The sequence below is a fragment of the Arvicanthis niloticus genome, unplaced genomic scaffold, assembly GCF_011762505.2.
Source record: "Arvicanthis niloticus isolate mArvNil1 unplaced genomic scaffold, mArvNil1.pat.X pat_scaffold_674_arrow_ctg1, whole genome shotgun sequence".
Taxonomy (NCBI): Eukaryota; Metazoa; Chordata; class Mammalia; order Rodentia; family Muridae; genus Arvicanthis; species Arvicanthis niloticus.
The window spans coordinates 32194-46912 of NW_023046287.1; the positions used below are offsets into that span (position 1 = coordinate 32194).

The 14719-nt window shown below is 44.5% G+C and overlaps 1 pseudogene; it reads right to left on the bottom strand.

Moving 5' to 3' along the window:
- Positions 1–11859: 11859 nt before the first annotated feature.
- LOC117702304 (low molecular weight phosphotyrosine protein phosphatase pseudogene) lies at positions 11860–12338 on the bottom strand (annotated as a pseudogene).
- Between the last annotated feature and the right edge of the window lie 2381 nt (positions 12339–14719).

The window sequence follows — 14719 nt, forward strand, 5'->3', positions numbered from 1 at the left end:
TTTCTGTATATTATACATCTTCCTCAAATATTAGAGCAAACATCTCTCACCAAAGTACTACTAAGTAAAGTAATTTTGTCAGAATAATGTATAGAATAAAGGCTTTGTTTTTACCTATTAAAAAAAACACACACACTTGGATTTTTTTTTGTTTACTATCACTAATTTTCTCTCTCTCTTCCTTCAAGAAAAAAAAATCATGTTAGTTCTGCTGAGAGAGAGAGAGAGAGAGAGAGAGAGAGAGAGACAGAGACAGAGAGAGAGAGACAGAGAGACAGAGACAGAGACAGAGAGAAGGTTTAGACGTAACAGTTCCCTAATTAAAGAAGCCAGCGCATGCCTGGGTACTAGAGTTGTGTGTGGGTAACTGAAGATTGGCGGATTCTCAGCGTGTAGAATATACCTCGTTACCATAGGAGGTAGAAAGAGGCTTGCAAATCACTTGCTGATTCTCTTTGAGGATGCCAAGGATTAAATCCAGGATCTTACACTTGTTCATTGTTTCTACCACTGAGCTTGAGGACCGGAGAGGGTACCTGTCACTTCACACATTTCACTGGCCAAGATAGGATCATGATCTCATTCCAGGAGAAGTGTGGTCCTGGCCGTGTTCACAGAGGGTGCAAAGGTCCCCTAGAACCTCAGGGAGCCACTTACTACCATAGAGGCAAAACCTTTCACCCCTGTGGTTCTCAAGTGAGGCTCCTAGGCCAGTGGAGCCTGATGCGAAGGCCACCTACTGTTACCACAGGCAGGGTAGTGTTGGCGGTAAGAACGCTCTGGGCGCTAAGGTTGTGGACTCTTAGATGCTGTATACCCAACTGCTGATAGCTACAACTGATTTGTAAACCCAGTGGGAGACAGAAGTGGGCTCAATAGGAGTTTCTGGTACCTTCTGGGACTAGTGGAAACTTCTAGCAGCGGTATTCGGACCCCTTCTCTTTTTTCTTTTTCTTTTCTTTTTTTTTTTTTTTTTTTTTTTTTTTTTTTCTTTTTCTTTGAGACAGGGTTTCTCTGTGTAGCCCTGGCTGTCCTGGAACTCACTCTGTAGACCAGGCTGGCCTCGAACTCAGAAATCCGCCTGCCTCTGCCTCCCAAGTGCTGGGATTAAAGGCGTGCACTACCACTGCCCGGCTGACCCCTTCTCTTAAATGCATTTTCAAGCATCCTCCCCTGCTGTCGGCTAAAGCCTGCTGTTTAAGTAGACCTTGCAATAAAGCCTCTCTCTGTCTTTGCTTTTTCCTAACATGTCACTCAGCACTTATGAGTCCGCCATTGTTCTTTCTGATCACTTATGTTGTGGTTACCGTCAGTCTCCCTATTTACCACGGAGGCAAACAAGCGTTAAATAACTCGCTGCCGGGACTCAAGCTGGTTACAGAGCCCGCGGAAGCTCTCTTGGCTCCTCAGCAAAATGCTGCATTCAGAGAAAGTGACCTCGATTTCAACATGGATGCAAATGCTGGAATGTTCACCGAGGCCAATCCAGAGGTGTGGAAAGACTACAGTCTCCACAGTATCACATCCTCCATCCAAATCAGCAGGACAAAGACAGACAAACATATCAGTGGTCCAGCAGGCAGGCTCACTGTCTACAGAGCTAATGCAGAGTGAGTTTTCAGGCCTCACTGTTGATATGACCTCAGCCATCACGAGCAGACGATACATCTATGAAGGACCAAATTCATGACTGCATGTGTTCAGGGCAGAGCATCTATGCCTCTGTGGAAAATAATTATCAAAAAGTCAGAGTTTAGAGTTCTTTAAATAGAACATGGCTATCTAGTAACAGATCTGTGCAATTAATCTCTCTCTCTCTCTTCCTCCTTCCTTTCTTTTCTCCCCCTTCCTTTTCTGTATCCGTGTGCTACATGATAATACTGTTTCGGTAATGGACTGCATAGACAATGGTGGTCCCTCCCAATATTATAGTTTAGATATGAAGTAGGCCATATCATCTAAGACTCAGGCATGTTTCTTTCTTTTTCTTTCTTTCTTTCTTTCTTTTTTTTTTTTTTTTTTTTGGTTTTTCGAGACAGGGTTTCTCTGTGTAGTCCTGGCTGTCCTGGAACTCACTCTGTAGACCAGGCTGGCCTCGAACTCAGAAATCCGCCTGCCTCTGCCTCCCAAGTGCTGGGATTAAAGGCGTGCGCCACCACCTCCCGGCTCAGGCATGTTTCTTTTCTTTTCTTTTCTTTTCTTTTCTTTTCTTTTTTAATTTAATATTTTATTTACATTTAAGATGCCATCCACTTTCCCCATTTCCCCTCCCTAGAAAACCTGTCCCATGCCCCCTTTCCTTTTTGCTTTTATACAATTTTTTAAAAATGTTAATCAAAGGATTTATAAGTTTGGTAATGCTCAATCAGAAGTGTAACCCAATACCCAACCTAGATATAAAAACTATCTTTGACTGGTGGAGACCTGTGAACATCTGCCTCCATGCCCCCCCCCCTCTCTCTCATCACCAAGCTTCTCCTCTCCTTCATCTTCTCTCCTTACTCCATCTCTTCCTCTCAATACTCCTTCCCACTTAGCTCCTCCTACATATCACTCTTCCTGTTAAAGTAAAACTTTTCTCTCAAAATACAGTTAGAGCATACTTATTCCTAATTGTACCAGTGAGGTACAAGATAGTCCTAATACCCAGTCCATCATTTTGTTGACTAACCACCAGAACCTCTGTCATCTCTTCTAACTAAAACACTTTTGATCCTGGCTTTTTTTTTTTTTTTTTTTTTTTTTTTTTTTAGAATGAATGTCAGCTGAAAACTATCTACTCAGGTCTTTTCTCTCAAAGTAAATAGCCAGGATTGGCTATGAGACTATGGGTCTTCAACCCCATCAGAAATCCAGAATGACTGAGTTAACTGAAGTTATGGGAAGCACCAAGCGTAGCTTCTAAAACGTAGCCAATTTATAGAGACCGCTGAACACCTGAAAAGCCCCTATACTACTGAACGTTGGAGCATCAAATCTTCAGCCTTCTGGCCCAGAGTCATCTGACAGACCTTGGTGATGCAGGATTATTAAGGGCTGATTACTCTGTCTAGGCAGATATAATCAGTCGACTATTCTGCATGTGTGTCCTCTTCTGGACAGTAATTTGTCTGTAGATGGAAAGAGGCAATTCTTGTCAGGCATGTTTCTTAATGTTGAAGAATAATGACATTATCTAGTGACTTATAGCTCAGAAGACACCTCATTGTTACAGAACACAAGACTGCATACATACATGTAGTGAATTTATCTGAGGATAGTGTAATAAATATTTAGTAACTGAATCCTGCTATTTATTTATTTATTTATTTATTTATTTATTTATTTATTTATTTATTATGTATATAGCAGGTCAGAAAAAGGGCACCAGATCTGATTACAGAAGGTTGTGAGCCACCATGTGCTTGCTGGGAATTGAACTCAGGACCTCTGGAAGAGCAGCCAGTGCTCTTAACCTCTGAGCCATCTCTCCAGCCCTGGATCCTGGTTCTTTAGACAACAAAATTTTTGCTTGTAGTTGTTGTCAGTGTCTGTGGTGTAAATATTTTCACCATGCTAGCACAGGGTTGTGAGTATTATCGCTGAAAAGTGCAGCATCAGAAAAGGAGGCTGAGAATTGCTTCTCTTGAGGCTTTAAGAGCTTGCCCTAGGACACCAGTGATGGTATTAGATACGAGAAAAAAAAAAGACACTTTATAGATCAAAGTTGAAAAGAAAATATGCTTCAAATTGCAGAGAGCCGAGCTGAAATGTCTACACCATCATATCCAAGCAGAGCGTGGCAAGTGTCTTAATGAGTTTTGTTTCCAGTAGTTCCTCTGAGTTGTGTACTTTGGGGTCACTCTCTGGCAAATTGACTATAGCTCTCAGGGAGACCTGTCATTTCAAAGAAATGTCAACTCTGGGGCTGACCACATAGCTCAGTGTATAAAAGTGCTTGTGGCTCAAGTCTGATGATCTGACTTTGATTCCCAGGACCCATGGTGGAAGGAAAGAACTGATTCCTGAAAGTTGTTCTCTGACCTTCACATGTGTGTGCATGTGTAAGTGTTCGCACATGCATGTGCACATGTGCGTACATGTGTATAAGCGCGCGCGCGCGCGCACACACACACACACACACACACACACACACACACACACTAATAAAAATACTTTAAAAGTACATAAAAAAGAACTTGCACTCTGAACAGGGAGGCCTAGAGTAGAGACTCTGGAACCGGGAGTGTTGAATACTTCAGTGGCTTTGCTGTTACACAAAGGTGAGTAGGAAGGGAGGGGGACCGGATGACACATCATTCCTCTGAAAGCTTTTTGGTGCTAATCCTTTGTAGTTTGGGGTCCAGTGAAAAGATATGATAAAAGGACCTGAAATACATCACTAGAAATGGACAGAAAATGGAGAAGCAGGAAGCAGAAGCAGAAGAAGGAGAAGAGGAGGAAGAGGAGGAGGAGGAGGAGCATGAGGAGGAGGAAGTAGAAGAAGAGAAGAAGGAAGAGGAGGAGGAGGAAGAGAAAGAGGGGGAGAAGAGGAGGAAGAGAAGGAGGAGGAAGAAGAAGGAGGAGGGGGGGAGGAGGAGGAGGAAGAGGAAGAGGAGGAGACAGGAGGAAGAAGAGGAAGAGGAAGAGGAAGAGGAAGAAATAAAACCCAGGATGAGTGTATGGGAAAGAGAGATAGAGATAGCTGGGATCTGAAGGGGAAAACTGGCATTGAAGAACCTGTGCACGATGCCAGCGATGAAGAGATTTTGACCGTGATTTCAAGAAAGACTTTGTTTATGCGTTCTAATTCAATTTCCACACAGACCTCACGAGACAGCAATGATTTTTCTCTATTTCACAGATGAGCAAAATGAGCCTAGAGTACAATTAGCTATTCTCTGTCACTCTCACAGTGTTCAGCTGAGCTGGAGATTCAAGCAAGCTGCACACACCTGCAAGCACGCTCTTCCCCTGAGCAGCGCCATCTTGCGGATGATGGTCAGGGTGGCATTTGAACTGTGACCTTGTGAGCCGGCTATGAGTCCTCCTGGCTGTTCTCTACCTGCTCATATTTTTAAATCTTAAGGCGGTTATCTACTCAAATAAGATAGGATGCTTTAAGAAAAAAAAATTATCTAAGGGGATGATGGATCCATTCTCCAAACCACAGAACTCTGGGACTGGGTGGTTTTGGGTCCGAGGTAGAGGTTGTCTTTGGATTTGCTCTAGGTGAAGGTAAAATGATTCGGGTATCTGCTGGGCTTTGACTTAAGCATCCAATGTGGACAATGGGGCCAGGAGACAGACAGACAGACAGACAGACAGACAGAGAACATGCAATAGTTGGGTTTCATTGCTCAGTAAAGATTATACAGGCTCAGAACATTGGTTCTTTCTCCTTGAGTATGGCTTACAAGCAGAAGTTGAACCAGGCATCTGCCTTCATGAGTAAGAAAATATTGATGAAAAATTGTCAGACTCCCTCAGCTCCCCAGCTCTGGAATCTGGCTGCTTTGGCAGCACAAGTCGATATCCTCTTGTGAAGGTTTAAGCTCTGATTTGTGAAATAGGGACTGCATTGGGGCCCAATAAGAGCTGCTAGCCAGCCGAGAAAAGGCAGCAGGCACTGGCTCAAGGGAGACACATTTACCATTCAGGAAGCTTTTATTCAGGGCATGGAACCCCGGGCCTGGGCACCTTCACTGGTGATGTATTGACTCCGACTGCCCAGGAAGGAGCCAGATTCTGTGCATGTGTTGTCTTTATTAGACTCTACTCTCATGTGTGGCTATATCCCTATACAGACAGAGCACTCTGCTCGTGAATGGCAGGAAGGTCTTCGGTGCACTTACTGTTGTTTACCATGGCAACGCTTGCACTGTTTTCTGTTCAGCCCCCTTTGAAGGCTCACCGAACATGCTCTGGTAATAGATGCACACATATCCCCTTTGCTCTTGCTGGAAACTAGAACGTAAGGTTAGATATTTTATTGTACGGGAGAACTAGCACCCACTCTGGCGTCGACGCAAACCCGTTGACGGTGACCAGGTCGTTTAGAGTTCCTGAACTTGTTTGCTTGACTATGAAAACGTGGTAACAGATTCCAGCCGCTAGAGCTGTTGAAGGGCTCTAAGGAGCCTCGCGGTGGAATTCGAGGTCAGCTCTACAGAAGGCACAGAAGCTACATGCTATGACAATATAATCCTTTCCCTAGGTTACTAATGAATTTATTATCCAAATACATGTCACAGCATGTGATGGAGCTCTGAATATATGAAGGTGTGACATCTGGAGTCCCCATTACCTGAGACCAGGGAAGCATTCTGGCAAACTCTTGATAATGCTAACACTTGGGTAGTAAGAGCAGGAGAGTCAGAATATCAAAGTCTGTTGTGGATTGCCCTGGACTCAAAAGTCCCAGGTAAGCCTGAGACACACGATGCTCTGTCTTTAAAAACTGAGTTAAAAACCCCTAACAGTGCACATGCATATGCGAACACACACACACACACACACACACACACACACACACGCACACGCACGCACGCACACACACACACACACACACACACACACACACTTGTGAAATTATAAGATGTTTCTTACTTGCTTGATTTTAATCCGAAGTGGTGGGAAAATTGGGTAGATCAATGAACAAATATGCCTGGCCTCATGCTGATTCTTCGCAAGGCTGGGAGATGGCTCCGTGCAGGTCATACCATTCTCTTTGTATGTATAGAGGTTTGAAATTGTACATACCATAAGAGAGAGATGGCTGGACAGATGACACAATTTGAAGAGACACCTTTAAGTTTTGTCAAACGGAAGAGCCAGGTATTCATGTGTAACCTTCCTTGCACCCTGTGCCTTTAGTCAAATGGCACCAGCCGGAATCTTCTCTAAGAGAAGACAGGGAGGCTCAACAGTGCTTGTCTGCCACCTTTCTTCAAGTTTCTCTCTGAGTTCCTGCACTTGCCTTTCTCAGATACCATCGCATCTCTCTTGTTTCCATATATGTAGATAGTGACACAGCGTCTGCCCTTTCTACTGAAAAGCTCAGCGGGCCTTCCTGTTCTTCACAGTCTGGTGCTAGCACTTCCAAAGATCACACAAAACACCCCAAAAGAAGAGGAGCAGATAGCAAGGTCGGGGTGTGCATTGAATGAGTCAGATTTAAAGAGCCGAGGCAGACACACCCGGCTGTTAGAGGCCCAGACAGGACCTGAAAAGTGAAACTGAAAAGGGAGAGTGGGAGAGACATCCATCAAGGTCTTTAAAGGGAAAAAGAGCCCAGAGTCTGTCGTAAAGGATACAATGTGGGCATTTATATCTTCATTAAGAAGTTTTTTAATTAGAGCTGAGTTCTTAACTAGTTTATGGCGCCCTGGGACTTGAGCAAGCCTCTGAGAGGAGCCCACGGAAGAGAGCAGCCATCCTGGATATTTGCCAGGCCTTGCTCTGGGGTGGTCCACTCCAGCTTGGCAGACAGTTTAATATTTGGCAGGTAGGTGAACAAGCCTGCACCATCAGGCAGAACAAGTTCACAGGCTCCTGGCCAATTTAATTTTCCATTGGGCTTCTCTCCTCCTTTGAAACTAAGGCCCAGGTCAGTGGTCTTACATGTCAATGGCCAAGGATCCCCCACTCCCACTCCGGGCCCCCATTGTCTCCAGATTTTGGTGCCCACAGGGATTCTGAGGCTTTTAGACAGTTTGACGAGCCCAGAGGTATTTTCCCCATGATCCCTAATGGAGTGTCTTTCCTGGGGGTTTTTGATGTGGCAGTAGAGTCTCCTAGTTTGAATTGTTCTTTTTCTAATTTCTCATTTTTGAATTTGTTTGCCACTTACAAACCTAAACTTGCCCACTGGGTTTGATGATGCTGTCCGCTTTCATTGTCTTTTAAATTTTTTCATCCATTTATTTTTGAGCCATGGACTTAGGTAGCCCATGCTGGCCTTGGATTTGCCATGCATCTGAGAATGAGCTTGGACTTCCGGTCGAGTCTCAGAACTGCAAGTAGGCTTATCTTACCGTGCAGAGTTTACACGGTGATGGGGAACAGAACCCAAGGGCTTTGCCGCATGCTGACTGAGCACTCTAACAACTAGCTGCCTTCCCAGTCCTTGATTAGTTCTTTAAAAAGACGAACTATCTTTATTTTTCACTTGTGTGGGATGACAGGTGCTACAGAGTTCAGAAGAGGGTGTCAGGTGCCCTGGAGCTGGAATTAGAGGCAATGATGCGCTGCCAGAGGCTGGAGCTGGGAACCAAACTTGGTCTTCAGTAATAATGGAGAGTATTTTTAATCTTGAGGCCATCTCACCAGTTCAACCCTTCCCCCATTGTTTTTTGACTCTTCAGTTCTCTCCCAAGTAAGAAAAAACAAACAGCTCAGGAGGGTCCAGTACAGAAAGTGGCTGGAGAAAAAGAAATAATGCATGTCAGACACACACACACACACACACACACACACACAGAGAGAGAGAGAGAGAGAGAGAGAGAGAGAGAGAGAGAGAGAGAGAGACAGACAGAGACAGAGACAGAGACAGAGACAGAGAGAGACAGAGAGACAGAGAGACAGGGAGAGAGAGAGAAAGAAGGAGAGGGAAAGGGAGACAGACAGACAGACAGAAGACAGACATGGGGATGCAGGTCCCGTGTATAGACGATTGGACTCTGACTTCTCAGCAAACCCTGGTTGAAGACAGCATACTACAATTGGCTTCTCTACAACTGGGTCAGTTTGGAATTGCTAGGTTTGTTGAAATATCATTCCCCAGATAGTACATCTCTCATACTTGTGTAGAGAGTGTCCCCATGCAAGGGCACAGCACATTTTCTTCTTGCATTTCAGATCCTTGGCCTAACCTTTCATGGTAAGGAAAGATAGCGTATTTTGAATGTTCAATTTCCGGCCAGGCCATACTTAACTTTCCCTGGCTCCGAGTCCATGTCTTATGTGCGGTTTGCTGCTGCATTTTGACTCTAGGAAGTGATTAGATTCACTGATCCCGCTAACTTACCAAAGGCTGAAAGTTGCTTCTATTTCATGAATTGTTCCTGTGGCTCATGGCAAGGTCAAAGGTTAGTCCCCTGGAGTCCCCTCCCATGGTAGATTTCCATATGGTTTCACACCAGAGAGCTCAATACATTTTGAAGACTTTGGGGAAGTCACACAGCAAATTCTTTTGATGGTTTTACTAGTCTTTCCATTTTTATTTTCCTTTATGTAGAGGTTAAAAAAGCTAAAAGCTACATTTCCAATACTACCTTACAACAGGAGCTCTGGGTATGAAATTGATTTTTTTTTTCCTTCTTGAATTAGATGTTCTTATTCCAAGTTATGCAAGATAGGAGGAAGGTGGAAGCCATTTTTTCTGCTTCATTCTTTCTCTCGTTGCTGGCAAGAAAAATGGAAATGGGTGATGTTGGGCATGTGCCCTGTGACACTCAACCTCCAGCTTCTGGAGGATTAAGGTCAGGTCTTCTGGACTCTGCTTCCTGATTCTCGGAGCCCAGCAACACAGGTGACTTGGTGTTTGTACCGCTGGTGGCAGCCTGTGAGGAAGGCCACATTGCCAATCAGAGGCCCTTCTGTGGATCTTGTTAACTGAAACTTCCTCAATGAAGTCTCTGCTTGCTCAAAATACCTTGAGTGAGACCTGGAGAGTTGGCGAAGGGATCATCCTGCAAGCATGAAGACCAGAGTTCGACCCCCAGAATCTGTTTAAAGAGTCAGCTTACCACCTGTGAAGGGATGCCCTTTTCTGCTAGCCCAGAGGGAAAGGAATTTCTGGGATGAGGTAGAACCCCATAGCTTTCATCATTTAGGTAGACCAGAACATGACATGGGACAGAAAATCAAGAGAAGAGAGAATAAGAAGGGGTGTGTCATGGGAAAGGTGTCAGACAGGCCTGGTTAGAGGTTAGGTGGAACCTCCATTGAAGCAAGGGTTTCCCGAGGAGCACAATACTTGGGAACCTGAGAAAAACTTGGCTTGTCCTTAAACTAATTTCTGAGTTTATTTTTTAAAAGATACCCAAAGATGAACAAGGGTGAAAGTAACCAGTATGGCTAGGATTTTTATTGTTGTGAAGAGACAACATGACCAGGGCAACTCTTGTAAAGGACAGCATTTAATTAGGCTGGCTTACAGCTCAGAGGTTTGGTTCATTGTCATTGTCATCATGGCAGGAAGCATGGTGGCATGCAGGCAGACGTGGTGCTGGAAACGTAGCTGATATTTCTTCCTTCCTTCCTTCCTTCCTTCCTTCCTTCCTTCCTTCCTTCCTTCCTTTCTCTGTCTCTCTCTCTTTCTCTCTTTTCTCTCTTTCTCTCCTTTCTTTCTTTCTTTCTTTCTTTCTTTCTTTCTTTCTTTCTTTCTTTCTTTCTTTCTTTCTTTCTTTCTTCCTGTTGTATTTGGTAACTTCCCAGTTGAATTCACATTCCTTTCTGACATCTATATCAACTTGAGGTCCCTTTTCTGAAAATACACTAAAATTACTCATGCTTGCCTGTAACTGTAAACTGTTGACTAAAGAACACTTACAAACACATACCACTATTTAAGCACACTTACTTTTTTTTTTTTAAAGAAGCAAAGTGGCTCAAATAGGAACAAAGCTCAAGAAACTAGACAAAAACCAAGCAAGACTAAAGCTGTTAACGTCACCAATCTGTTGCTCCCTCTGTTACCATTTTTATTTTTAGACAGGGTGTCACTGTACAGCCCAGGACAGCCTGCTGGAGTTCCTGGCCCGTCATCACATCCAGCTGTTGGGAGCCGACTTTAGCAGAAAGCGGCTAGATCAACTTTGCAGCCATCTGGAACCATATACCCTGACGAAAGATTTGGTTTTCAATAGCCTACAACAGCTAAAGCACACTCTGATATCCCACATATTTTGTGTTGCTGTTTACTGGCCCCAGCTGCAAGGTGCACGTGGTAGTCACGCCTGCAAGGCATGCAGTTCACGTGCTGTCCACGTGCTATCTACACCATACATGCTTATAAGGCGCACGTGCTATCCACGCCTGCAAGGCATTGCGGTGCACGTGCTGTCCACGCTATAGACGCCTGTAAGGCTTACGTCATATCAACACCTGCAAGGCACGTGGTATCCACGCGCCTATAAGGCACGTGGCAAAAGCCTATAAATAGCTCAGAATTCCCTTCAATAAAAGAGACTTGATCAGAATCTCTGTCTTGTCTCCATTCTTCGAGTCTCTTCCCCTTTATCCCCACTCTCTCTCTCGCTAGACCCTGACCCTCGGACCGTAATGGGCAGTACGGGCTGCAACAGTTTGGTGCCCAAGCGTGGGGCGGTTTGCAACATCCAGCTTCCCTTCTCTCAAATACCTGAACATCCTCAGTGTGTCTGGGTTTAAATTCTTCCAATGTTAAATGGAAGGCTGCCATGGATGGAGATATTGTCACAATAAGAGTCTAGAATAGACTCTTAATAAGGCAAGCAAATAGCACACTAGGTGCTGGCCATGCACACACTCCAGTTAGACCAGACTACCCAGGCTTGCTGGGCTCAGAGGTTGACCTGGACCTTGTAGGTTATTCTTACTTTATTGGGTTTTCTTTTGTTCCATATTTGCTTGTTCCAGTATTTGTTTGTTCCACTATTTTGTAATTACGGCAAGGTCAGAGGTTTAGTTAGTCTAAGAATGCTTTGCTATACCTCAAACTGTCTGACTCAAATGTTTTTTATCCTTCTGAACATATGACTAATTTCCACCTACAATTATTTTAAAATATACAGTAAGTCAGCTGAAAAGAGAGGTGGGACATGGGGCTAAAGACTGCCACCACCCTTGGGCATAGCACTGATGAGTGAGTGGCTCAATGGTGGTGGTTAGGACCAGCTAGTAAGTCTTCTCCAGGAAGGCCTTGCAGCACCCAAGGCATTGCCGGTACACCACCTCGAGGAGAGAGTCAACGCCCGTAATAGCGAACTTCAATCGTGAGTTGTTTCTGTGGATCATAGCTTCCAAGTAGCTCAGTTTTAGCTTTGCAGTTTTTAACTTGATTACTTTTTCTATTCAAACCTCTCAGATTGCTTTCATCCATACATAGTATATAATCGAATATCACAAAGTCTTCTTTCGTAATCTGCCGTGCACCGTGTTGCATGTGGATGCCATGTTTTCTCATGCAGTTCTGCCCTCGATAGTCAGGGGGTGTTCCCCACTTCATAGGTGGATGTAGCTGCACTGCCTATCCTCCAATTATCTGAAACCTTTTCATCAGTTACCAATTTTCTGAATACGGCTTCTGCAATGGGTGATCGGCAAATGTTACCGAGACACACGAACAGCATGGACTTGGACCCAACCTCTACCATGTTTCCGGTAGCTTAGATATCTATATCTGGATTGGCAGACAGTAAGAAGAGAGTACCACGCTGGGCTTGGCTTGAGCATCTGAAACCTCAAAGCCCGCCCACTTGTAATGTACTTCCTTCAAAAAAGCCACACCCACTCCCACAAGGCCACACCTCCTGATAGTGCCACTCTCTATGAGCCCCTGGGGATCATTTATATTCAAGCCGCCATACTCAGGGAGAAGTCCGAAGGTAACAAGAGGGAATCCAATTTTTTGAACAACGCCGATGATATTAAATTGAAGAGAAGGCTGTGGGGAGCGACTATACTCCTCAGGGCTTTGAGAGGAGACTGGAACCAGGAAAGATTGCTAGAGTAACAGACTCCCACGGTGACTTAATGTTTCTAACAAAACGGAAAGGCACATGGGAAGTGGAGCTGGTTCTTGTAAAGAGAATAGTGTGAAACGTTCACAAACTATGGGAGCGTTTCTGAAGGGAGACATGCATGGCACATCTATTCAAAGGACAGGGAAGACAAAGAAAATGACAGTGCCAAGAGCTAAGGGAGGGGGTTGTGTCTGGCATTTCTCTTTGTACACAATACATTCACTTTTCAGACTCACATCCCTTCCTGTCCTAAACGCATCTGTGAAAACCATGCTTGTTCACTGTGGTCCACAGAAGAACACCAATAAAAAGTCAGGTATGGTGGCATGTGCATATAGTTCCAGTTCTGGTGAGGTAGAGATGGGGCAATACCCGAGGCTTGCTGACCAGTCTGCCTAGTGTATTTGGAGAGCTCCAGGACAATGAAAGACCCAGTCTCAAAAAACAAGGTGTATGGCTTTTGATGAATGGACCCGGAGTGGAACCTCTGGCCTCTACACGCAAATGCACACATGTGAATATGGACATGCACACTCTACATTTCTGTGTTCACATTGACTGGTGCAGCTCCCTCAGCTGGCTTATGCCATGCTTACTCCTGAAGCCAGCCCTCTTTCTCATCTCTGGATCCTTGGTCTGACATGAAAATAGAGACTGAAGATAAGCCCCGCCCTTCCTCATGGTGATTGGGTGGTAGGATACCTTTTGAAAAGGATGACAGCCAGCGTGTGAGCCAAGAGCCATACAACTTTAGAGCTGACTTCAGTCAGGCACTCTGCTTAGTTTCTTACCAGATCTGCCCGGAATGCCACTGATGCTTTGAAGAGGGTTCATCACTGGAGACTGTACTGGCAGCCAGGCTCTCCCCCTTTTTGTTTTTCTTAAGGCCTTTTGAAAAGCAGATAGGGGTAGCATATATATATATAAGCCGTTGATATGTGAACATGCTGGGTACCCTGGCCTTCCTCAATTGTTAAGATAGATCACTGTGGGTAATGTAGTCATCTTTCCTAGTGGGGAATGCCTTTTTTTTTTTTTTTTTTTTTTTTTTTTTTTTTTTTTTTTTGGCGTGGGAATAATTGAATTGGTAATGGGAAGGTAGAAGTGTTGTTTTGTGTCAAAATATTCATTTCTCCCATAACTGTTGAGTAAATGCAGCCATTAGAGTCTGTACACAGCCTTTCTTAATCCTTTGAGTATCCAGGCAGCAGGCACACACCTCCTGCTTCGAGACAGATTTGGGCGAGATGAGCATTTTCAGAAAGAGCGGGAATCTGTTTGCCATCTGGGGAGGGCACGGTTAATTCCTTCATGTTCGGTGTGGATTCAGGTGACTGGGGGAGGGGGGCGGGAGGACCTAGGGGAGGGAAGAGAAAGGAGGTGGTTCTGAATTCTGGCTAATGACTGAACCTGACTTTTCCTGCAGCTGGAACCGAAGGCATTCTAAAGGGAGATGGAGCATTGTGCATATGCCCCTGAGGTCTTTCTGACGGTCAGAGGTGACATCAGTTTTTGCACTAAAGGCACGGTTCTCTAAGGTGGACCTGCCACACTTTTGGATTGATTTTTCAATAGAAATTCTTTTTTAAAAAATGTCTGGTTGCTTTATAGGAAATGGCCTTGCTTCCTGTGCAGTAGGCCTTCCCCACGCTAACCTCTCATTTTATTTCATTAACCCTTTTCTGAATGGTGATTAGTGGGCACCAAATGCTAATCTCCATGCCAACTGTGTTAAGGCAGACAATAAATATTCCTATTGTTTTATAAGTGGAAGACCCAAGAGACAGACTAAGAACTTACCCACTAGCCAGGTGGTAGTGGTGCACACCTTTGATCCCAGCACTTGGGAGGCAGAAGCAGGTAGATCTCTGGGAGTTTTGAGGCTACCCTGGCATACAGAGAGAGTTCTAGGATAGCCAGGGCTACACAGAGAAATGTTTTTGTGTTTTTTAAAAAACAAAAACAAAAATAAAACTCAACCAATAACAACAACAAAAAAGAACATATCCACC